Source organism: Eretmochelys imbricata, chromosome 3 (genome assembly GCF_965152235.1).
Source record: "Eretmochelys imbricata isolate rEreImb1 chromosome 3, rEreImb1.hap1, whole genome shotgun sequence".
NCBI lineage: Eukaryota > Metazoa > Chordata > Testudines > Cheloniidae > Eretmochelys > Eretmochelys imbricata.
Genome location: NC_135574.1, coordinates 25342479 through 25367564, shown reverse-complemented (window position 1 = coordinate 25367564; position 25086 = coordinate 25342479). Strand labels below are relative to the sequence as shown.

Here is a 25086-nt window from a genome sequence, read left to right as displayed (position 1 = left end):
AGATGTCTGGCACACAGTATTTTGATATCAAATTGTTTGCTATGGAAAATGAGAAAAAAAAGTCATGGTTTGGCCATGGGAGAGAATATAAATCATTTTGTAGAAAAACTGTTTAAAAGTGGTTAGCTAGTTAGCTAACTTTAAAAAACACTCTTTACGACTTGGACACATATGGAGCTAAATTTGTCAGATTCTTGCTTAAAAGCAGCTGATCAAGGTGAAAGACTATAATCTTTTAATTGCAGAAGTCATAATCATCAGTCTTACAGCCGTAACAGCAACCTAGTACTGCATGAAAGAAAACAGAAGACTGATGTCAGTAAGGGAAAGAAAGCACAAAAACAGAAAGGGAGACTTAGTAAGTTAGTTTTAATGTTTCATTTAATTTTCCACTAAATTGAAAGTAGGCTAATAATGTCATAATTAAATATACTGTAGTTCAAAACGGTCTCATTCCTTTAAAATGCTCAGGATATGTTTGTTTTGGAAGGAGTAGAGATTTGTATGAAAACGCAGATATATTTTCAAGCTGCCTTCATCTTCAAAGTGGTAGGTGTCAAATTTTTCAAGTCCTGTCCAAGAATTAAAAAAGTCATTGCTGGAAATCTTTAAATTCATTGCAGTCAAAGAAAAAAATCCCCACATTTAAATGCATAAAGAATTAAACCAAACAGCTTCTGTATGATTGATACTGGAATAGGGTACATCACAGGCAATACATTTATAAAGAACAGAGAAATAAAAAGATGCTCAAAAGGAATTTAAACAGGAAATAACTAACATGTTTGAATTGAGGCTTAGGCTGGAACTAGGCTCTGAAGCATGAATGGGGGTGGTTTCAAAAGCCTGAGCCTCAACTTCAAAGCAATAGCTACACAGCTATTTTTAGAGCGCTTGCATGAGCTCTGCTAGCCCGAGTCTGTCAGCCTAGGCTGGGAGGCTTGCTCGCTCCTGTGGGATGTGTAGACATACCATAAGAAATAGTGAGGAGGTGGATTTCCAGAACGTAAGGCCTGATCAGGGAGAGGTTTATATATCTAGAAAACAATTAGGAAGCAATTTAAAATGAAGCATATAAAAACCACAGAGGCAGTGACACAGATCGTGCCACCACAACACTGTCTTATTATCTGTGCAGAGGCATAAAATGAAAAATTTAAAGAAGAGTGCAAACAGATGTCAGGAAATACTTTTCATAAAGCAAGCAATGAATGTGTGAATGGCCTGCAAGGCAAAAGTTGTTGAGGCAAGAAACATTTTACTCCTGGGGAAATTCTGTGTCAAAAAATTAAAAATTCTGCACATAATAATTTTAAAATTCTGCAAATTTTATTTGTCAAAGTAACACTGTATAACAACACCAGTTTCAATTATTTGGCAATTTATTTCAAAATACCTATCAGCAAGTATGTCTAACAATACAGACACACACAAAAATTCCCACAGGATTAGAGAATTAAAGAAGCCCTTAGGACAGAGGCGGTCAAACTACGGCCCGTGGGACTGTCCTGCCTGGCCCTTGAGCTCCTGGCCAGGGAGGCTAGCCCCCCGGCCTCTCCCCTGCTGTCCCCCCGCCCCTGCAGCCACGCCAGCAGCGCGGCTTGCTCCATCCGGGCGGTAGGGCTGCTAGCTCCTGCTGCTTTGAGCAGCATGGTAAGGGGGCGGTGGCGGCGGGGTGGATAAGGGAGCAGGAGGTGGGGGGGGGGGGGAGGAAGAGGTTGGATAGGGTGTGGGAGTCCTGGAGAGAATCTGCTAGAGGGCAGGGGTGTGGATGGGGGTCAGTCAGGGGAGAGAGAGTGGGGGGGTAATAGGATGGGGGGATCAGTCAGGGGACAAAGAGCAGGGGGGGTTGGATGGGTCAGAGGTTCTGAGGGGGGCAGGAAGCGGGAGGGGGTAGGTAGGGGGCAGGGGCCAGGCTGTTTGGGGAGGCACAGCCTTCCCTACCCAGCCCTCCATACAGTTTCACACCCCAAGGTGGCCCTCAAAAGAAAAAAGTTTGCCCACCCCTGCGTTAGGACAACCCAGCTCCTACTTCCCCCTTGCCACAGAGCCCAGCTGGGGAGCCAGATACTTACGCCCCTTCCCCCGCAGAGCCCAGCCACCCCTTCCGCTCGCCCAGACACTCACAGCCCCCTTCCCCACAGAGACCAGCTGCAGGCTCCTGGCCCAGACCCTCACACCCTCTACTTCCCAGAGGCCAGCTGCAGAGCTCCATCTGTCCCACTCAGATACTCACACCCCTTACCCTCCTAGAGCCAAGAGATTCAGAGGGAGAAACAGGCTGATGCTGGTCCCAGGCTTCCACAAAGGTTCCTGTGCGCCGCTGCCTCCTTCCTTCAGGTCACGCTGGGACCTACAGCTGCCGGGAACCCTCCAGCTCCCTTGCTCTCCCCCGATAGTGTATTTTATTTACGAGCGGGGCTCTGCCGGGTCCAATGGCCCCTAGTGTTGGCCAGCAACTCTGCAACCCATTTCTGTGGGAGGAAAGAGGAAATTCTGCATGCACAACATGAATTTCTGCAAAATTCTGCATTGTCCAGTGGTGCAGAATTCCCCACGGAGTAACATTTGGGTTGTTTGAGAGAAAAATGCCAACCATTGGGAAACTGCACAGTGAGAGAGGGAAGCAAAGTCTCTAAGAACTGAATATTCCTCAAAGATTCTTATGTTGTCAATTAAAGCAGAATACTTAACACATAACAGTCTTCTTTACATGCAAAATTGTAAATAAACTTTCAATACTATTTTAAAAGTGGCTGCAGTGGAGCCCCAGATAGATTACAAAGAAACAAGAAAATAGTTAAAGTATGTTATCAAAATTATTACCCTTTCTGTAGTATTCTGTCCTAAGTAGGAATGAGCAAAGATATGTACAAGTAACTGTTACGTCAGATTCATACAGTATGTTGAAACCTCTCTCACAGCTGCCAGTACTTGTAGGTTTCTCTTTCACTGTAAGGCCAATAAAATGCAATATCACTACACTTTCAAATTTAGCAAAAGCATTATGCCAAATTAACGTGTGATGTTTGTCCTCTTTGAGTTACCCTTAGTTTTGTTACTATTTTGGTGCCACCTAGCAACTCAATTTAATGCTGGTTAAAATGCACTTTAAAATGAAGCATAGGAGGAATCAGTTCAGTATCTTCAGCACAACAGTCGAGTGAACCTGCCTGGAGCCAAGCTTATTACACATAGATTTCTGAACAGTCTTACTCTGCACCCAGTTTAACTTAAGACAATACACAGCTGCTACAATGAAAGTTTCCCACTGTTTAAGAAATAACGAAAGCCATATGATCAGTATTCAACAGAGCATAAATAGTGAAGTACTTACATGTACAGAGCAAAGCAAAGTAGATTAAACACAGGACTGCAAATTTGACTGTTGCAGACCACAGACAAAACAGAATGGTTAAATAAGGTAGTATGCAATATAAAGAAGACACCAGATTCTAAATAAGGGCACTACAAAATTACCTCAAAATTCAGAATTTCATTACTTAAGGTACCAAGTTTCATGGTCTAAAATCAAATTACATTTTCTGTATTTTGATTTCAGAAAACAAAAAAATAGAAGCTCTTAAGGGTATGTTGAAGTTGTAAAGATTTATGGTTTCAATAAGGTAAGGATTTGGCCATACCAGACGTATTATTTAACTATTATGTAAAGGAATGTAGGGGAGATCCTGCACCTGTCGTTAGGGGTCTTCTGTTAAGTCATTTGGATACCAACAGTATGAACCCTACTTAAAGAAGCAGAGGTATTTTTGCCAAATCTTTGAGGTTAGGTAAGCTTGTCCAGTTGGTTTAAGCTTAGCATAATAAAAAGCAGTACGAGCATCTCCAAAAAGCAGGGAGATTCTGCAGAGGAAACCCTAGGAACAGCCACACTAAGGTTATGTTTGTGTGTTGGTGCTGTTATTTTAACTAACTACAAAGCAAACCTGAAGATGGGGATAAATTTGGACTCTAGCTAGCATGCATATCCTCTGCACAGAGCAGGGTAAAAATCTGCTAACAGATTTTTATTTAAAAGTTTGAAGTGACTAGAAGTGTTTTGGTTTTTAAATGAGAAACCTTTTTCAAAAGGCTGGCTGTACATAAAACATGCCCCAAAGAAACCACTTACACAATACTGAGTCCCTCAAATTATTTTTAATACTAACAGTTTTTTCCAGATATCACTTCTTACTTTCTAAAATGTGGCTAGAATCCCCCCTGCAGCTGGCTTCTTCTCTTCAACGCTTAGCCAATTGGCCGTAGCAATCATTCGCCATTTGGTCCGTTCCTGTGCAACCACAAAGGCTTGACAGCCTGAGTCCAACATCAGAACTGACTTGATGAACCCAAGTATTAGGAGGTCTGCTTCTGCCTCCACTCCACAATTGGTGGAATTTTATCCCAGATGTCCCAAGAAGTTACCTGGAGAATGGCATTCACTGGAACATCTTGTGGTATCCTTGCGACATGTCTGAAAAGCATAAGGTGTCGCCCGTCTGAAAAGCATAAGACCGCCCAGCAGTCTGTAGACTCAAACAAACAAACATCTGCATTACAGATGAAGTCATTCCACTTTATGCCCAGTATAGACATTGACATTTCGTGTAGAAAGTCTCCAGGTTTGTCTAGTCTGCGAAACATGGACACTGTGCCATGCAATCGAACAACAGTATGGGAAGGATACAGCTCAAATACATACTGAATTTGGTCGTCATATTAAGATGAAGATGTTGATTCCATATCCATTGTAAACGGCCCATGGCAGATGCTGTGATGCCAATCCGATGGAGAAATTCCACCTGAGAACTGGAGGAGCTGGTAAGTACAGAACCCAGATAGCAAAAGCGAGAAACTGATTCTACGGTTTCGTTGTTCAAAGAGATTGGAGTCGCAGGTGGACCTGGTCCTAGATTTTTCAGTTTTGTCTTTGACCACGAAACATGGAGATCTATCTTCGCTGACTCCTCCTCCATATGCTGGAGTGTCTCATGAAACCTGTCAGGGCTCTGTACTAAAAGAACAACGTCATCAGCGTAGTCAAGGTCTGTGAGCGAGAGATCACCGATCTCAGTGGCTATGGACTTGACAGAATGCTGCATTATGAAATCCATTGCCTGACAAGAGTGCAGAGGCCAGAACACAATCCTGCCTCACACCAGATACTGATGTAAAAGGTGCTGACATCCAGTTCCCTAGACAAACATGGGCCCTTATAGAGTGAAATCATAAAACTGTCCTTCCAGGCAGTTGGCAGGGTTCCAGTTCTCCACACCAGAGGAAAGATGGCCAGAAGTGATTCTGCTATAGAAGCAATAGCACATTTTAGCAGCTCTGAGGGGATGCCATCAGCACTGGCTGCATGTCTGTTTTTCAGCTTAGAGATGGCACACTTCACTTCATCCAATGTTGATGCATCAGTACAAATGTCTGGATCTGGAACAGCAGTGACTGCCAGATCATCCAACTCTGAATAAGCAGCAGCTGGAAGACGGTTCAGGACACTGTAATAATGTTCCACCCACAGTGAGAGACGGTCATCATCCGATTTACATGGGTGGCCTTGGCTGTCATTCAGGATGCAGTTTGTAGTGACTACCTCTTGACTGCTGAGGTTGCAAATGGCACAGAATGCTGGCTTCAAGTCACCCCGGCTAAGCCAAATTCAACATCATCCGCCACTTGGTTATAATATGCCTCGTGATTGTGGAGTGTAAGCTGTTAAATTTTCGCTTCAGCTGATTATGAGTGTGCCTATCACCATGCTGCCAAGCTGCGGCCTTCAATTTAATTATCTGGAAGGCCTCCTCCAATAGCCATAGTCGGCATGCTGGATGCCTATAGCCAATCGTTTGAGAAGTCTAAAGATAAACCAGTCATAGCTTACCCCACAGCACCAATGGGAAGTTTGTGAATCACAATTTCCTGAAAAGTGATACTTCACATAATACTCTTGAGTGGGGGTTTCTGCAATTCCATTTCTGGAGACACTGCTTTCCAGAAGCAACAATTCTGAAAATTAACCAGGGACACGGCACACAGTATCTTTTTGAGTTTCCAGGTATAGCAGCTCCTTTTTACATTTCATTAAAAGTGTTATTAGAGGTTTGCTATATTTTGTTAGATAAAAGTTAAAGGTCCTGATCCTCAGCGAGTGTATATCAATCCACATATTGCAGTGATCAAAGGCAACAGCCTCTCTACACTTTTGGCACTTTGGGGAATATCTGGAATTTTAAGTACATCTTCTATCCTAGAAGCCTGGAAATTCTCAATCTCTAGTTATTTTTTATTATTAAACAGTGTACCCACCTCTATTGTATTTGAGCATCTGACTCCTCATTCTAATCGCCTTGGATTGCTTCCAATACCAGAAGAGACTCTGGGCCAAATTGTCAGTTGCTATAAATTGGCATAGGTCCACTAGCTTCAATGAAGGTACGCCAAGACAGAGCAGCTGACCGTATGGCCTTCCATTGCCACTCATTAGGATGGCTGGTTGTTATGTGGGGATCTGGAGTGGAAACTTGATCTCTTTGAGAAGCTAATGAGAATGTAAAATAAAATCACCAATTTTTAGGAGTTTGTATGTTTGCTACTGTTTATGAATAATGGGGCGGGGGTGACATCTACTTATGTTTTCACTTGTTTCAAAAACAGATTAGTAGATGTAGACGATAGCAGTTAGTTCAGACTAGATAATCCTCTTCGTTTGTTAATATCAATTTGTTAAAAGAACTTTTTTCCCCCTAAAGAAAAGTCACAACCTCAAGATTTTTAAGATTTTAATTTCATAGTTAAAGGTTTCATAGTTACAATAGTTTCCCCTCGATTTGTGATTACAAGAAACAAAACAATGGCTCTTTAATCACCAGTGGTGTGATTTTCCAGTGGTTTACATAAATGGCTACACAAGGTACAAAGTGGGTATCAATTGCTGCCTATTTCAGACATACTCAGACTAAGTGAGAGGCTCTTCAATGCATCTCCTGCGACTATTTGCAGCATGTGATATTCAAACTCTGGGTGATTTTATTAACCGATCAGGATGCTTTTACTATGTTATTAACCAATTGTAAGTGATTAAAATAATAATACTTGGTCAGTCATTTTACTGTGAGAATTTTTATTATATAATTATACACACACTAAATATTTCCTGTCATATTGTTTAAACATGAATATATACTACTAAAGTAAATGAAACAATGAATTCACACTACTGTAGCTCTTTTGGGTAATGTTGATCATTAATTTGGCTCCTGAACCACAGAGGTCTGAGTATCATTGGCCTAGTCAAAAAAACATGCTTTAACCCACTCTGCATAAGTGTAAATGATTACACAGGGTTGCAAGGCAGCAAAGAATCTGGTCCCCACTGTGCAATGTATGTGCAATTTTTTGAAAGTATACAAATATTCACACAATGGAAGGATTTTGTATAGCTGCTAATCTACAATCCCAGTTTTTTGCTATATATTTTCAAATTGCTGGTCTATTTTAGCTTAAAGTAGCCAAAACAACAATGCTATTGACAAAACTGTACGGTACGCTGTAAAATCCAAGTGATTCTTGAGTGATTGTGTGTGTAGTCACTGACACAGGATGGGAGAATGCTCTGGAAAGCTTTTCTTCTCAGCCCCAGGAGAAATGTTTCTGCAAGGTTTAGAAATGGGTGGTGAAAGAGCTGGAATTTACCTCCCACCCTCTTTACATCCAGCTCCCCATCAGAATCCTCTCTCATCAAGGGAAAGAACGAGCAATTGGGGCCTCAGTTCAAAGTTGTTTAACAAAAAAATTCATCAGAACAAAATATATTTCAATTCTGCAGATGTTCATTGAAGATGTTACTATCAAATATTCCCAGGAAGAATTAAAGCTGTTCTTCACTTTACCAGTAATATGGCCTTTCTATTTTTAAAAAAATTGTTAAGAACTGAGATGCACAAAACTTGGGGGGGGGGGGGAAGGGGAGTATAAAAAGACCTCAGATCTGAGTTACTTTAGACATTTTTACCAAAGTAGAAACATGAAATAGAATACAGCAAGCAATGTAACAGAATAAACTTCCTAAAGCGATTTTTAAAAAGTGCATTTTTTGCCTTGTGATTCTCTCCAGTGCAAGTCATATGGTAGCGTTTTTCTCCTTTTATGGTCAAAAGAATAGAAGGAAGTCAGCACCACTACAAGAGCTGCTCCCTTCAGCACCGACATATGAAAAAGGATGTTGTGAGCTGCTCTCCTATTCACTCATCCCTATCTCAGTGGAAAAAAAAAGTGCATACACTGAAAGCACAAACGTAGAACACAAAAATCAACATTTTTGCTAATACATACGCAGTTACTTGTCACAAAATATATCATGGTTTCTGGGCTAGACTTTAAAGACTATATTAAGAACTAAAAGTTGCAGGACATTTATTTGTATTTGCTTACCTAACATTCCCTTCTTGTATTAATGCCATTTGCCATATCACTAGTATATGAATTTATCTTTTGGAGTCAAATGTACTGACAATGATTCAGAACTGCAAGTAAAATACAAAAAACTGTGTAATACAGTATTTACTAGGCTACATTACTATATGTGTTCTATAATGTTTTGGTGTCTACCGCCACATCCTCTTGTTGAACAAATGCAGCTCAACAAAAAGGGACCAGAAAAGAGACTAATAATGTAAGTTACAAAACTTTGGCTTTCTAGAAAACACTGTCAACCTCTTAAGGCTCCAAACTGTAGAAAGGTAAATGCCATTCCACACCGTTGTGGCATGCCTTCAGTGAGTGTTGTTGATCTGCATTATTAGCAAGACAAAGTTCAGTTTGGGGCCTCAGTAACTCATACAACAATTAGGAAGCCTGGCCCAACTCATAAGATGATGCGCCTGACATGCACACATTTGCATAACTATAGCTGCTTATACAGATTACTTCTAGGTCCAGCCTAGTCACCAGCCCCATAGGATGTGAGCTACAGACTCAGATCCAAAATCCACCTGTTGTCACTCAGCTATTTTCACTTAATATTGTAACTAAGCTGTCTCTGCTTTCTTGGGCACTGATGCAGCAAACAAAGTTAATCAAGTGTAAGTGTTTGCAGGATCACAGGCCAAGTTAAGAACATGTGTAAGCATTTGAAATAACAGCCTTAAAACTAACCGAAAGAAATGCAAACTTTTAACAAGGGACACTGTTGGGTCAAATATGATTCAAAATGCAGGGTTATGTGACCATTTTTAAACAACTTGGTTTTGGGCTTTTTTTGCGAGCCTATCACTGCTAGTACATGAGAACCTAAAAGTGAAATTTGTTAGAAAACTTACTAGTCTAATTTTTATAGCCATAGGATTTGCTCTTTGCATTTAGCAGCATAAATAGTGACAAATGTTTTTAATTTTGTTTTCATAATCAAATATTATTTCAAACATAAGCAAGGAATATGCTTCTTAAATGTGAATTTTAACCTGACAGTAACCCTTTGATTTATAAATAAAACAGATCATACTGAATAACTGCTTTCACAAAAGTATAAACATTTACTACAATTGTGGTGACTGCAAGGACTTGGCAGCCCACAAAGTTCTTCAGTAGCAGAACAAAAGGAATTTTTTTAGGTAGATTTTCTTTAAGTTCAGTAAAAGACACTGTCCAACTATCTATGACATAATGAACAAATAAATAGTCCAATCCCAACCATGCTTGTCAAAATGTAACTAATTGGTTTTACATCCATTATATTAATGGATAAGCAACTAGCCACACACCTAAAACCTTTATGATCTGTTCACAAAACCTATACAATTAAAAGGAAAATATTCAAACCATGAGCCTCTCTACTCATAGAAAATTTAATCAATCAGTTAATCAAACAATATAGCCTAAACTCACCTCAAGATCTGAAATCAACCAACATAAATGATTAAAAGCACACAACAGAAAATTTTTTAAAAAGAGGTAATATTTGATGCAAAAATATGAAGGAAAAAGATAAAGAACCTCAAGACATATACCATATAGACACTAATCTGTTCAATACTTTTCACACTAACAGGGGTTCTCAAATGGACTACCTTTGAGAGAGTCTCATGGACCCCGTTTTCCAATATCCCACTCCTGATCTTATTTGTAATCACTAACTGTCCTTGTGGTAATTACGATTGTTTATATGGAAATGTAACATTAGGAAAGTATTTAGATATTGTTTACTGTGTTTGCTATGTTTGTTATTTTGTCCTGTTATTGGAGGGAAGTCACACTTTTTCCCCTTGCTACGTGCAACTATTTCTCTCCCAACTCATTGATTCTTCCCCCACTCCCTTGCAATACTAGCCTGCCACACCCAGAACTATGTGCAGGAAGAAGGGGACTGCCACAAGAGAGTTATGTAGTGGTAGGGGTTGCTCCTGTCTCACTGACAGCTCCTGATACAATTGGTAGCTCCATTCTAGCTGGTAGATGACAGTTCCTGTCCCTGAAGCCTTGTCTACACTACAGAATTTCATACCCACTCTCCAGCACAGATACAGTTGCACTGGTGATAGCGTCTGACATTTTCAGTACCATGTTGTGAAACCCTACTCTGAGACAGTGCTGAAAATGCCTAAGCATGGTCTATACTAGAGCTTACATCACTGATATTAAAAATGTAATGTAGATGAACATAAAACAGCTCCCATTTCCTCTTCTATGCAGGAGGAGCCTCTACTGGAATCCGTTTTGGTGACTCTGCCTTGTTTCCAGCTGTTCCTACAGGTGTCCAAGCCCTTCAGATCTGAAAACAAGGCTGAAGCAGCACACAACATCCTCTATGGAAATCACCAGCAGTCTACTCTACACTACAGTTTGAGAACTGCAGAACTACAAAATTACATAATGATATACTAATAGAGGAAATCAAATTACACTGAAGGAGGGGATTATCAGGCTGAAGAAGCATTAGACACTAATAGTTTCTAGAAATAATGACAACTCAGAAGAGAAACAATCCTAGCAATTTCAACTTCCAGATTTTATGTAAAGGATCCAATCTAGAAACAAGCCATTTAAATAAATAATATTAAATACTATGAGAAAATCCTTCCTCCCTGTTTCCAAGTCACTGATAACTCAAAAGAAAATGATCTTGAATGCTTATGCATCAATGTTCTAACAGACCACCAAATCACAATAGGGAAAAGGCTAACCGCCTTATGCGCCCTATCCATAATACATAGGAGAAAAGGTATGTGATCATGGGGTGCTTCAATTTAAATGATATATGTTGGAGGTCTCATGCTGCCAGTACTAAAATTTCTTCGGAACTTCTAAACATTACAGATTACAAATTTCCCAACTACAAAATTGTATTGCCAACATGGGGAAAAAAATGTATTAGTGTAGAACTTGTCCTAACAAGGAGATGATCACAGAACAAAAAATTAATGTTCGCTTAGCTACAAGTAATCATGATTTGGTATAAATCATATTTATAATGTACAAGCAGAATGAGTCCAACCCAGTAATTAATTTTTATATATATTTATTTATTTTGCTTTAACAGGGCCAATTTCACAAAGCTGAAAACAATCATGAGCCAATTAGCTGGAAGGAAGAACTGACTCAGAACAATGTGAATGATAATTGGGAATCACTTAAGAACACCTTACTAGATTCCCAAAAAGCCATAATCCAATGATTAAGGAAGAAGACTGCGCTGGTTAAAAAACCAGTTAGAGGGGAAGTGAAGACAGCTACAAAAAAATTAAAAATAATATATAACAAAAGAAAGGGAAAGCTCATTCTTAGGAATATAAACCAGAAGTTAGAAAATTATAGAAAACTGATTATGGAAGCCAAGGGACACAAGAAGAAGTCTATGGCCAGTAGAGTTAAGGACAATAAGGAGGTTTTTAAAAAATATATATATTAGGAACAATAATATGGGTCCATAACAACACTACATTATTATTAATAACGCAAAAAAGGCAGAAGTGTTCAGTAAATATTTCTGTTCTGTATTTGAGGGAAAAGATGATGTAGTTTCATCATGCAATAAAAATACTCTTCATCCTACATCCTTCATCCTAGTACCTCTGGAGGATATTAAACAAAAGCTAATAAAGTCCAGATAACTTGCATCCAAGAATTTTAAGAGAGCTAGCTGAGGAAGTCATTGGAAGATTAATTATGATTTTCAATCAGCTCTGGAGCACTGGAGAAGTTCCAGAAGACGGGAAGAAAGCTAATATTGTGTCAATTTTTATAAAGGGTAAATGGGATGACCTCGGTAATTATAGGCCCATCAGCCTGACATCAATCCCAGCAAGATAATAGGACTCAATTAATAAGAAATTAAGGAGAGTAATAGAATTAACGTAATCAACATGAGTTTATGGAAAAATAGATCTTGTCAAACTAACTTGATAACTTTTTTGATGAGATTATAAATTTGGTTGATAAAGGTTATAGTGCTGACATAATATATTCAAACTTTTGTAACGTGTTTGTCTTGGTACTGCACAGTATTTGGATTTAAAAACCAGAATGATATACAATTAACATATCACACATTAAATGGATTAAAAACTGCAAAAGTAATTCTAAACAGGAAATCATCACTGAGTGGATGTGTTTTCAGTGGCATCCCATAGGGGTCAGTTCTTGGCCTTACACTATTTAACATTTTATCAATGACCTGAAAGAAAAACAAACACACACACAAAATCATCGCTCATTACACAAAAGTTGGAGTAAATAATGTGGAGGATAGGTCACTGATTCAGAGCAATATAGATAACTTAGTAAACAGGGCACAAGCATAGAATATCAGGGTTGGAAGGGACCTCAGTAGGTCATCTAGTCCAACCCCTGCTCAAAGCAGGGCCAATCCCCAACTAAATCATCCCAGCCAGGGCTGTCTCAAGCCTGACCTTAAAAATATCTAAGGAAGGAGATTCCACCACCTCCCTAGGTAACCCATTCCAGTGTTTCACCACCCTCCTAGTGAAAAAGGTTTTCCTAATATCCAACCTAAACCTCCCCCACTGCAACTTGAGACCATTACTCCTCGTTCTGTCATCAGCTACCACTGAGAACAGTCCAGAGCCATCCTCTTTGGAACCCCCTTTCAGGTAGTTGAAAGCAGCTATCAAATCCCCCCTCATTCTTCTCTTCTGCAGGCTAAACAATCCCAGTTCCCTCAGCCTCTCCTCATAAGTCATGTGCTCCAACCCCCTATCATTTTTGTTGCCCTCCACTGGACTCTTTCCAATTTTTCCACATCCTTCTTGTTGTGTGGGGCCCAAAACTGGACACAGTACTCCAGATGAGGCCTCACTAATGCCAAATAGAGAAATGATCACGTCCCTCAATCTGTTGGCAATGTTCCTACTTATACAGCCCAAAATGCCGTAAGCCTTCTTGGCAACAAGGGTACACTGTTGACTCATATCCAGCTTCTTGTCCACTGTAACCCCTAGGTCCTTTTCTGCAGAACTGCTGCCTAGCCACTCAGTCCCTTGTCTGTAGCAGTGCATGGGATTCTTCTGTCCTAAGTGCAGGACTCTGCACTTGTTCTTCTTGAACCTCATCAGATTTCTTTTGGCCCATTCCTCTAATTTGTCTAAGTCCCTCTGTATCCTACCCCTATCCTCCAGCATATCTATCACTCCTCCTAGTTTAGTGTGGGTGCAATCCACGCCATCCTCCAGATCATTAATGAAGATATTTAACAAAACTGGCCATAGGACCAACCCTTGGGGCACTCTGCTTGATACCAGCTGCCAACTAGACATGGAATCATTGATCACTACTCGTTGAGCCAGACAATCTAGCCAGCTTTCTGTTCACCTTATAGTCCATTCATCCAGCCCATACTTCTTTAACTTGCTGGAAAGAATACTGTGGGAGACCATATCGAAAGCTTTGCTAAAGTCAAGGAACAACATGTCCACTGCTTTCCCCTCATCTACAAGTCCAGTTATCTCGTCATAGAAGGCAATTAAGTTAGTCAGGCATGACTTGCCCTTGATGAATCCATGCTGACTGTTCCTGATCACTTTCCTCTCTTCTAAGAGCTTCAAGATTGATTCCTTGAGGACCTGCTCCATGGTTTTTCCAGGGACTGAGGTGAGGCAAACAATAAGTATTTTAACATGACTAAATGTAAGTGTACACATATAGGAACAAAGAATGTAAGCCATACTTATAGAATAGGGGAATCTATCCTGGGAAGTAGTGACTCTGAAAAAGATTTGGGAGTCATGGTGGATAGTATGCTGAACATAAGCTCCCAATATGATGCTGTAGCCAAAGGAACTAATGCCATCCTGGGATGCATGAACAGGAGAATCTGGAGTAGGAGTACAAAGGTTATTTTACCTCTGCATTTGGCACTAGTACAACCACAGCCGGAATAACGAGTCAAGCTCTCATGCCCATAATTCAAGAAGGATGTTGATAAATTGGAGAGGGTTCAGAGACGAGCCATGAGAATGATTAAAGGATTAGAAAATATTCCTTATAGAAATTGAGCTCCTGGAGCCTATCTATTTAACTTAACAAAGAGAAGGACAACAAGTAACTTGACTACAGACTATAAATATCTACATGAGAAATAAATATATAATAATGGGCTCTTCAGCCTAGCAGAGAAAGATATAATACAATCCAATGGCTTGTAGCTGCAAGCTAGACAAATTCAGACTGGAAATAAGGTGTAAATGTTTGACAGTGAGGGTAATTAACCACTGGAACAAGTTACCTAGGTTCATATTCAATTCTGTATCACTGACAATTTTTCAATCAAGATTGGATGTTTTTCTAAAAGATATGTTCTAGGAATTATTTGGGAGGAGATCTGCGGCCTATGTTATACAGGAGGTCCAACTAGATCATCACAATGGTCCCTTCTGGCCTTGGAGCCTATGTAACCTGTCCTCAGACATTTCCATTCCAATCTATTATTTCAAATAAAATCCACAGAAAATTAGACCCAACAAATCCCAAATAATATATCAAAGGAAAAATTCAATCTTATTACTGTGCACACCTAGAAGACTTATAGGAAGTGTTTCAACATAGTTCTGGAGTCCATTTATCTGAGACAGGCTAACCACCATGCTGGGACTGCTTCAGCCCTCAAAAACAGATTCTTCTGTATTAGAAGAAATGTCAGTAAGAGATTCAAGTTACTTGATCATCATCAAAAGATGAGCCAATATCATCGGACTACACAAAACCCAGAACAGATTCTCCCTATCTTTGCACTACAGAATGGTAATCAACATATAAAAAGACAAAATTAGGAAGTGTATTTCAAGTTTCTCTTTCCCCCAAAAAGCCTTTGATTCAATCTATGCAGTGTTGTCGTAGCTGCGTTGGTCCAAGGATATCAGAGATACAAGGTGGGTGAGGCAATATATTTTATTGGACCAGTGCCAGTTGGTGAGAGAGACAAGCTTTTGAGCTTACACTGAGCTTTTCTTCAATGTGACAACCTAGATGGAACTTTGGGCTTCTGGAAAATGGAAATGATGGTGGATTAATTAGCGTATGTACCAACTCATTCTCTGTGAAACAAAATACTACATGTTCAAACACATGCCTTCAAGTGACACATAGGAGAAAGGACCATGGTATCAATCCAAACAGCCATGTTCAACCTACACATCAATGATTGAATTACACTGCTCAAACTGTGCTCTTACCCAGAGCTCTCACTAAAAACAAACTTCAAGAAAAAAAAAAAAAAGAAGTCAGTTGATATACAAATGATCTTGTCATAAGCTGGCCAAGTCTTGCCTTAGACTTACTGAAGCACAATGCCCCTAAAAGGTAAGCTAGAGAGAGAGAAAAAATGCCATGTTTTCCACAAAAAAACTCCTACTAAAAAAACCTCCAAACCATGTATTAAATTTGCTTCAAAATGAAAGCATCAGGGAACTACAGTATACCATGGACCTTCTATGTCCTAAAACGCCAATGTATGCCTACAATCCCCCCCTTAAGAACACTGAACTATCACAACAGTATAATGGATACTCCTGGGGGAATTCTGCACCAGTGCGCATGTGCAGAATTCACGTGTCCTGCATAATTTTTATTTTTCCCCACAGAAAATACGTTCTGCCCAAGAAGTGCTGCAGTTCCTTTCTGCCTTTTGCCCACCAGAAGTTGCTCTGGCATCGGAACAGCCAGCAGCATGAACTCAGCCAGCTGTTCTGACACCACAGCAGCCTCTAGTTAGCAAAAGGAAGAACTGCAGCACTTCTGGGGCAGAACGTATTTTCTCTGGGCAAAAAAAAATCTGTGTGCACACAGTTGCACAGAATTCTCCCAGGCGTAGAAGTTCATCACAGCACCTTGCCCATTGAGCCAGGTTACGACAGACAGAGTGGGGCACGCAGGGCTGCTGTGGGAGGTCACAGACTGGGGTTCAGAAGCCTGTGGGGTGACAGCGTTGAGCCAGGGGCTGAATGGGAGTGCGAGTGCAAGGTCACATGGTGAGGGGGGGCTGCAGGGACACATGGTAATAGGGGAGGAGGCTGCAGAGACCCATTGGGGTGTGGGAACAGGGGAACATGTGCCTGACTGAATGGGAGCAGCTTGGGCTCAGCCAGGGTCTGCATAGGGGAGTCTTCCCAACTCCCTCACAATCCCACCTCTCTCTCCCCCCAAAAAACCTGTTCCATACTTCTCCCACCCCTACCCAACAACCCTCCAGGTTCACTCCAGGCTCCTTCTCCCTCTCTCAGGTCCTCCATTACCCCTGACTCCCCCAAGCCTTTGCACTGCTTCTGACAGGTGAAGGAAATACAGTTATGTACTGTAATTTAAATTACTCAAAAGTTCTGTATTAATGTGCCCAGTAAGAAATCTGTCAAAAAAATTACTAGAATCTTTTTATTTGGTCTGTATTGTTATGAACATATTTGCTGAGAGATATTTTAAAATAAATTACCAAAATAATAGAAACCGGCATGATTATATTGTGTTATTTTGACAAATAAAATATGCAGAATTTTAAAATATATAAAAATTTATATATATATAAATAAATTTTTAGGTGCAGAATTCCCCCAGGAGCAAATGGAGTAGGAAGGTTTATGAATGCAAAATCTAAGGCCCAATTAGGACTCATTAATTTACAAGTCACCACAGAGCGCTAGAGAACTAAGCCCAGGAATCTGATAAACACACTCCACAACATATATAAGCAATCATTCTCATGCCACATCAATACTGTCCTCCAGATCAAAGTAGGACACGGATGGCCAACCTGTGGCTCCAGAACCACATGTGGCTCTTCAGAAGTTAATATGCGGCTCCTTGTACAGGCACCGACTCTGAGGCTGGAGCTACAGGTGCCAACTTTCTAATGTGCCAAGGGGTGCTCAGTGCTCAACCTCTGGCTCTGCCACAGGCCCTGTCCCCACTCCACCCCTTCCTGCGCCCTCCTCCGAGCCTGCCATGCCCTCGCTCCTTCCCCTTCCTGCCCCAGAGCCTCCTGCATGCCATGAAACAGCTGATCGGGAGGGAGGGGGAGGCGCTGATTGGCAGGGCTACCAGTGGGTGGGAGTTTCTAGGAGCCAGGGGGGAGCTGATGTGAGGCTGCTGACGTATTACTGTGGCTCTTTGGCAATGTACATTGGTAAATTCTGGCTCCTTCTCAGGCTCAGGTTGGCCACCCCTGAAGGAGGAATACATTCACAAACTGAGCCAATATTTATTCCCACAATAAAGTGCCACAACAAACAGGATTAGTGATAGTTTTGGGTAGAATGGCCTCCAATACTAGTAGAATCGTACCGTAGACCAGTGGTTCTCAACTTTCTTTTTGGAGGATCACTTGAAAATTTCTGAGGGTCTCAGCAGACCACTTAATGATCTTTCCAAATGTCGTTTGTACCACCAGTTAACTATTGTAAGCACTTTGGATAAAAGCTCTATAAATATATATAAAAAAACCTTTAACATTTTTTGGTCTACAAATAAAAGTACACAACTCATATTTTAATATCAGTAATCTTATCTTTCTAATGAGATAGATGTGCCCCCTCTCCCCCGCTGAGGCAGCCCCCGAGCTGGGACTGGGAAGGAGGCAGGGTCTCTCCCTCTCCCCCGTGCTGCGTCAGCCTCCAAGCTGGGGCTAGGAAGGATGGGGTCTCTCCCTCTTCCCCCCTCCCACACCGCAGCAGCCTTTGAGCTGGGGCTGGGAAGGAGGGGGTCTCTCCCCTGCCACGGCGGCCACAGAGCTGAGGCTGGGAAGGAGGGCTGTCTCTCCCAGGCAGCCACAGTCCTGCAGCTGGGGAAAGTCGCCTCTTTCTCTGGCCGCCGCAGCCCTACACATCCCACATCCCCTCCACCCCCTCTTCTCACCCCACTGCCCCCTCCCACCTACCCCTTATTCCCCCCAGGGCCACCACCTCCCCTTACATGTGCTTCTTCTCAGGGGCCAGGCCTCTAATTAGTGGAGCCACACCTGCACGGCTCCACTAATTAGGTGGGTGGCCCTTCATTCTTCTGTGTGCGACTGCCCAGGCGTGCACCTTAGAGGGAACTATCCGCGGACTACCTGAATGGAGCTCGCGGACCACTGGTGGTCCATGGACCACAGTTTGAGAATCTCTGCCATAGACAATGGCACACACACAAAAAGTAATCTCTCAAACATCTAGGGCTCAATCTGGCAAAGATTTATTGTGCACTTCACTTCAAGCACAGTGACTATTCCTATTGACTAAGGACCCTAATCCTGCAAGCTTATTTGCATGGAGACACACAGAACTATAAACTAGGAGAGCGAACAAACAGTGAAATCCCAGAGAAATGACTGTAATCAATATAACTCAGGAGCTAAGTTAGATAATCATACCTCAGAAGTTTCTAAAGTGCTTTACTGATTTGTATATTATTAAAGCAGTTTGTGAAATAAAACTGATTATTCATATGAATCTCACTGGGATTGACTGATATTTATTTAGGCTAAAATAAAATTTACCCCTGTTTTGGCCATTTCTAGAACTCAAAATTAACAAAACTTTACAAACAGTTAAAAACACCTGAATTGAGTATGAGTGTCCCCATAGTCAATCAGATATGGCCCCCAAAAAACTGTCCTATGTAAATAAATAATTTGTATTGTGGTAGCATCAAAAAACTCCAGTTAGGATTAGGCACCATACAAACATATAGAAAAATAAAAGCATGCTCTTCATTTTCACTGAAATGGAGGTCACTCAGTGGCTCGCAGTATTATGTCCTACACCCTTTTCTATGGAAACTATTGTCTATCATAGTTTGAATTTATAACTACAAATAAGAACCCAATAGCCTGCACCATATGTATAATTTCAGAGAAATTCCATTTTACCCCATTTTTCCTTAGCTTTTGGACTAGTTCAGTATAGAATATTTTAACTTACCTATTTCAAATTATTTTCTCTATTCACCATACCCAGGAATAAGAGTAAAACGGAATGAGTTTCATGAAATGTACCAATAGCAGAGTGTTAATAACGGGCCAAAACCATGACATGCAGTGAAGTCAGTAGAACTACATACATAGATAGCACTAGCAGGTCCTGGCCCCCAAATCCCCATATATTTACTACATGTTTTATTGTCCACTTGGGACATTAAAGTTAAGGGTTAACATTAGCATAATAAATTTATGTTCAGGATTTTAATATCAGATCATCAGAATTACAGCTAAATAATCTGATTAAGTTGTGAAAAGTGAAATCTTGTGATTTTGAATATTACAAAAACAGAAAAATATTAATTAGCAAATGAATGATCAAACTCTATATATGTAGCAGAAAGGGAGTTTCTGAATGTAGTCTTAAAACGGTTTTAAAGAAGGCCACTAGCATTTTGCATCATGCCCAACACAAACAAATTAAATTAAAAGCTATTATTACAGGATATTCAGATATACATATAAATATGACTGATAGGAGAGGACTAACCAGTCTGAAGTTATTCATACATAAGCAAAAAAGGATTTCTATTTTAAGGTGGAAATTTTCATTCTAGTCTAAATGATTTGCACTGTTTTGCCCAGATACTTTGGAGATGTATTTTTAAACACTAATTTTAAACAACATGTTTTTTGGGGCCTGACAAAAGCAGAGCATATAAAGTAGTGTTATGAAGACATTCTAAACCTCAGCACACTGACCATAAAGAATCTCCCCAGCACTATGACAATTACAGCTACTCTGATGGCCATTACAGTGTCAATATTTGCCAACGGTTAGTACGCAATGGTATCCAACTAATCCAACATCACTACAGTTTCCCCCTATGCGTTACCTTTATTTTTTCTTTTGACTAACAAGTACTGACTTTTTAATGGCTTCTAATGTTTCGATTTTTTTTTTTTTAATTGAGGGTGGAAGGAAACAGGAATTCAAGAGTTACTACATAAAGGATACAAGAGAGTAGCATAAAAGGAAATTAAAATATGAAGTACTCAGAACGCAAAGAAATTAACAAGCAATCCTAAAACTCTTAGATATCGTTAGCTGCATTTAGGTACAATCTTATAAACTAGATGTGCTGCAGTAGTTAGGCAAAAATGTAATGTTTGGAAGAATTTTAGCCTTAACTGTTAGTTTCCACTTTTGTGGGTTTAAATCAAGCTCTTAATGTTACTCTCATGTAATCTGTAATTTTCTTTTATGCCCACGAACAAATTACAGTATAGTCTTGGGAGGGTTAAGAAATTCCTGGTCTCTATAGGGTTTCATAGTTTTATTTATTTAAACTAAACATATGGGGAGTTAGGAAAGAAACTTTGTCATCACACAGAAATCATGTCTAAGAGAAAAATGACAAAACTGCTGGTGTACAAGTATTCTCTATACTTTACCAAAAAGGAAAATTTAATAACATCACACCTTACAGAACAGGCAAGGAATTAGCTTTATTTTTCTCCAGTCTTATGTGACAAATGCATTTCATTCCTCCAGGTAGGAGCTCACAGTGAAAATGATGTTTAGATTATTATACATTTCTAACTAAGCAGATGGAGAGATGCTGGGAGAAGAGAAGGGGGAAAATAAATAATAATAATAATAATAATAATAAAAAAAAGACAGGACAACACAAAAATAAAAAAGGGAAAAAAGTGCGAAGTGAAAGTCTTTCTAGTGCTTTATGGAACATACAATGTCAGTACATAAAATAGGAATGCTGAGAGCTTAGCATATTGAAAGCCAGATCAATAAAATAAAAGGAAGACTGCCTTAAAGCTAAATTAGAAAAAATGAGTAAAATAAGTGTGGTATCAGTTCAACATCAGATACATCACAATATGGAGAGGTGTTTAGGGATTCAACCAGGAGGGTGGAGTCAATGTTACAGAAGTCTTTTCCACCCATCCTCATAACTAACTTCAGTATTTTCATGTTTAGTCTAGGAAAAGTCAAGACACTTTACAGTCAGATGTCACAGCAGCTAGAAGAAAAAGATTTTTTCAGTATAACCTGAGAATGAATTAAAACCAGTAGTTGTACTGGTAGTACACTCCACTCTGGTACAAGAGGCAGTTTTTGGTTTAGTTTACCTTACTTGGAAAAAGGTTTAAGCTAAAAAAAGAAAAGCACCCTTATACCAGAATAGGAATGTCCTCATAGGGCTTAGACAGATATAACTATCCCAATGTAACTGGTAAAACTTTCCTGCATTGGTGAGGCCTGAGCAGTCTCAATGATCACAGGGGGACAATAAAAACAAAGTACATTTTGTTTTTAAAAGAAAAGAGGGTGAATGGAGTCTCAGCTTGGTACTGCCTCGCCTTATTTATAGGCGAATGGTGAGTTCAAAGCCTAAAATACATTTTGCAGTGTGCTGGATGCACAAATTATAATAAAGGGGGGAAAGGACACCAACACAGAGCCCAGTGGACACGAAGGACCCACTCCTTCAACCACCCAAATAGGTGTGCGTTATTCCCTCCCCCCTCTCCCCCCCACACTTTGCTTGCCTCATCCACCTGCTATAGTTTGAAATAAACGTGTCCACGCTTTGGGGATGTGACTGCCCACCTATCTGCTTAAGTGTCTGTGCGGTGCTAGCCCCGCAAGTGCTCCAGGAGAGCAGACCAGGCCCTGCGGCCCCCGCCTACGCGGGGAGGGGGAGCAGACTGGGCCCTGCAGCCCCCGCCCCACCCCTAATGTACCGGGGGGGAAGACACAAATTAGCCCCGCATTCCCCACCCAAAGCCCAGTGAAGTGGCGGGGGGGGGGGGGGAGGGGGACGGCAGCAGCCCAGTACGCTGGTTGCCACCCGCCTCCACAGCGAATGAGGTGGGGGGGGGAGCCCGGAGCCAGCAGGACCCCCACCTCATTCAGGGGGGGGGGGGACAGTTCGTGGCGGGGGCAGCTCGCAGGGAAGAGCGCAGCCGTAGCCTGGTCTGCGCCCACATGTCCCAGCGCCCACCCGCACGGTCTCCCGGGGCAACGCAAGCGGCGACGCGGGCCCAGGGCCACCTCTCCCTACGCGGGGCGCAGGGACCTCGGCCGGACGCCGCCCCCTCACCCCTTACCTGAGCCGCGGTGCTCCGCCGGCAACAGGGATCCGCACCAACGCCTCCCCCGCGCGCGACAGCAGCCCCAGCGCCCGCCCAGCCAAGGGGGCGCGGCACACACTGCTCCACCCCCTCCGCCTGGTGGCCTATCACAGCCTCCCAGCCGGCGATGGGCGGGCACTTCGCCCCCAGCCCCGCCTCCTCGCGCCTGACAGACGGGGCCGCGGGTTCCCACCTCCCCACTCACCGAGCTAACGGGCAGACATTGGGCACTGGGACCAACCAAACCCGGGGGGAGAGGGGGGTGAAGAACAGGCCCTGGGGCCCTCCCCAAACCCAGCGTAAGGGAGCGGAACAAGCTCTGAGATCCCCCCTCCCCCCAACTGTAGTGCAAGGGGGGGAACTGGTACTGGAAACCCCAAACCCCAGTGTAAAGGGGGGACAAGCCCTGGGACCCCCCCCAATCCCAATGTAAGGTGAAGAAACAGGCACTGGGACCCCCCAGGCCCAGTGTAAGAGGAGGAGTAAACCATGCACTGACCCAGCCTTCTCAGTCAATATTCCCTCAGCTTTTCCATAATAGTGGCTACCTGCATCATGGCCGATACCATTTCATTGCATAGCTTATCACCTCATCTCACCCAGCACCCACAAAGCATTCCCGTTTTGGCAGCGCAAAGCAGTTGTTCTTCTCTCTGCCTCATTGGCCATCTTTCCGACCCATACGTCACGGCTGACCTAACCTTTTTTATTATTATTATTTATTATTATTTTAGCTTTCTTTGCATATTTTTGCCACAGAGAATTCCCATCCGCTCCCTCCATTTCCATCCAGTGCTGTTCCTGTGACTTCTAACATCCGCAGTCAGATTTCCATCAGAGCTCAACACTGAACCAAGATATTTATATTGTTGCACAGACTATAAATGTCACAGTTGTATTCTATCCCGATAAAAACTGTAGTGAAGACAAGACCTATGGCTGGTACTGGAGTGGTTCTAATGAATGAGGGAAGGCAAGATTTGGGATGCCTATTTTGGGGCTGTGTATGATGGTGGGGCAGGAAGGTCCAATCTGCTGCTAAATGGATTCTCTAGCCTAGCGTTTCTCAAACTGGTGGTCCCAGCCCAAAAGGGGGGTTACGAGAGTGACAGCTGCTGGCCAGGTGCCCAGCTCTGAAGGCAGCGCCGACACCATCAGTAGCACAGAGGTAAAGGTGGCAATTGCATATCAAGCCACCCTAACTTCTGTGCTGCTGGTGACGGTGGCTCTGCCTTCAGAGCTGGGCGTTCCATGACAACAAGGCCATTTTGATTGTGTCATTTCCCTAAGCAATGGCCTTGTTGTCATGGAATGTGACCCTTTTGTAGCATATTTGTAAGCAGGGTTTGAATGAATTCTCCCCTGACAGCTAGCTGGGCGGGGGAGAGACTTCAGGAGCGGGGGAGAGACTTCAGGAGCAGACTGTATTTACATAAACACATCTACTCTGCTTAGATATCCAGCAGATAGAGCAATGTTGCTCAAAGTAATCAACTTTGGCTGGTGTTGGGTTACAAATCACTTGCAGGGGTAGTGAAATGCTGTTATCAGTGTTGCTATTGTCGGTATTGTATGAATAAAGGGGAGCAGAACTGTGCTTAACTTGTCCCAAATGAGGGGGGTCAACTTCAGCTGAAAGAACCTTGTTAAGCCAGGGGCTTGAATGCCAGAGCCCTGTGAAAGTAAGAGGGGTGGGGACAGGTGTCCTAGCCAGGAAATGTGGACACTCCCGAAGGGTCCCCAGCCTGGTTTAACCTATTCCGCCCCACTGTTCAAAGATAGAGCTAAATAGGCTTCATGAGGAGCATTTTTGTTATGTTAATGAGCTCAGATGAGAGGTGAAATTGGTTCTGATAGGGCAGTGTTTCTGCCCAGCCTGCAAAGAGCTGAAAATCACTAAGAAACTGACCTGCAGAGGTCACAGCAGAGAGGCCGGTGGCAGCAGAAGGTGACTGACAGTGGGCTGGCGAGGTGGCCAGGCAGTGAGCCAGAGCAAGTGCTCAGCTGACAGAGCAAGCAAGGTGCCCTTTTCCTTGGGTGAGAGCTGAATTGACACACGTATGCACCTCTGAACCCCAGGGTCCTCACTGACAAAGGAAACCACTCTGAGCGGTAAAAAAGCCCAAAAAAACAGAAAATACTCGTTTTTCTTTGGCATTTGGATTTACTTACACTGGCTCAGAAGATATTCAAGTCCCCAGCGTGTTTTGTGCAGTGAAGTTTTGGGCAGTAACAGCCTAAAACCAAATGAAATTCAGTGACTTATATATGTTGAATTTTTTAAAAGAATTCTTCATGAACTTGAGCAACAAAAAACTGTTATACATAAATCAGCAACTGTGACAGCCAAAACTCTGGAGGCATCTTATGGTGTTTCGCTTTTAATCACCAGGGCAAAAAAGCCTCTCTTATTCTTCCTGCAGCTAAACAAATATGTGAGATTATGATTGGCAAAGATTCTGCCACTCAGCTGAGCTCTATTCCACTATGAAATGATACAATGAGTTGTCATACTGACAATATGTCCAATG

At 41.9% G+C, this 25086-nt stretch overlaps 1 protein-coding gene across 5 annotated transcripts in view; it reads right to left on the bottom strand.

Annotated features, from left to right (window-relative positions):
* The window catches only part of CYRIA (CYFIP related Rac1 interactor A), a 74667-nt gene extending 52045 nt beyond the window's left edge, over positions 1-22622 (bottom strand). For all 5 annotated transcript variants that reach the window (XM_077812502.1, XM_077812501.1, XM_077812505.1 and 2 more), the window contains exon 1: positions 22532-22622. The gene's annotated coding sequence lies outside the window, so the exon portion shown is untranslated. The remainder of the gene's footprint in view (positions 1-22531) is intronic.
* Between the last annotated feature and the right edge of the window lie 2464 nt (positions 22623-25086).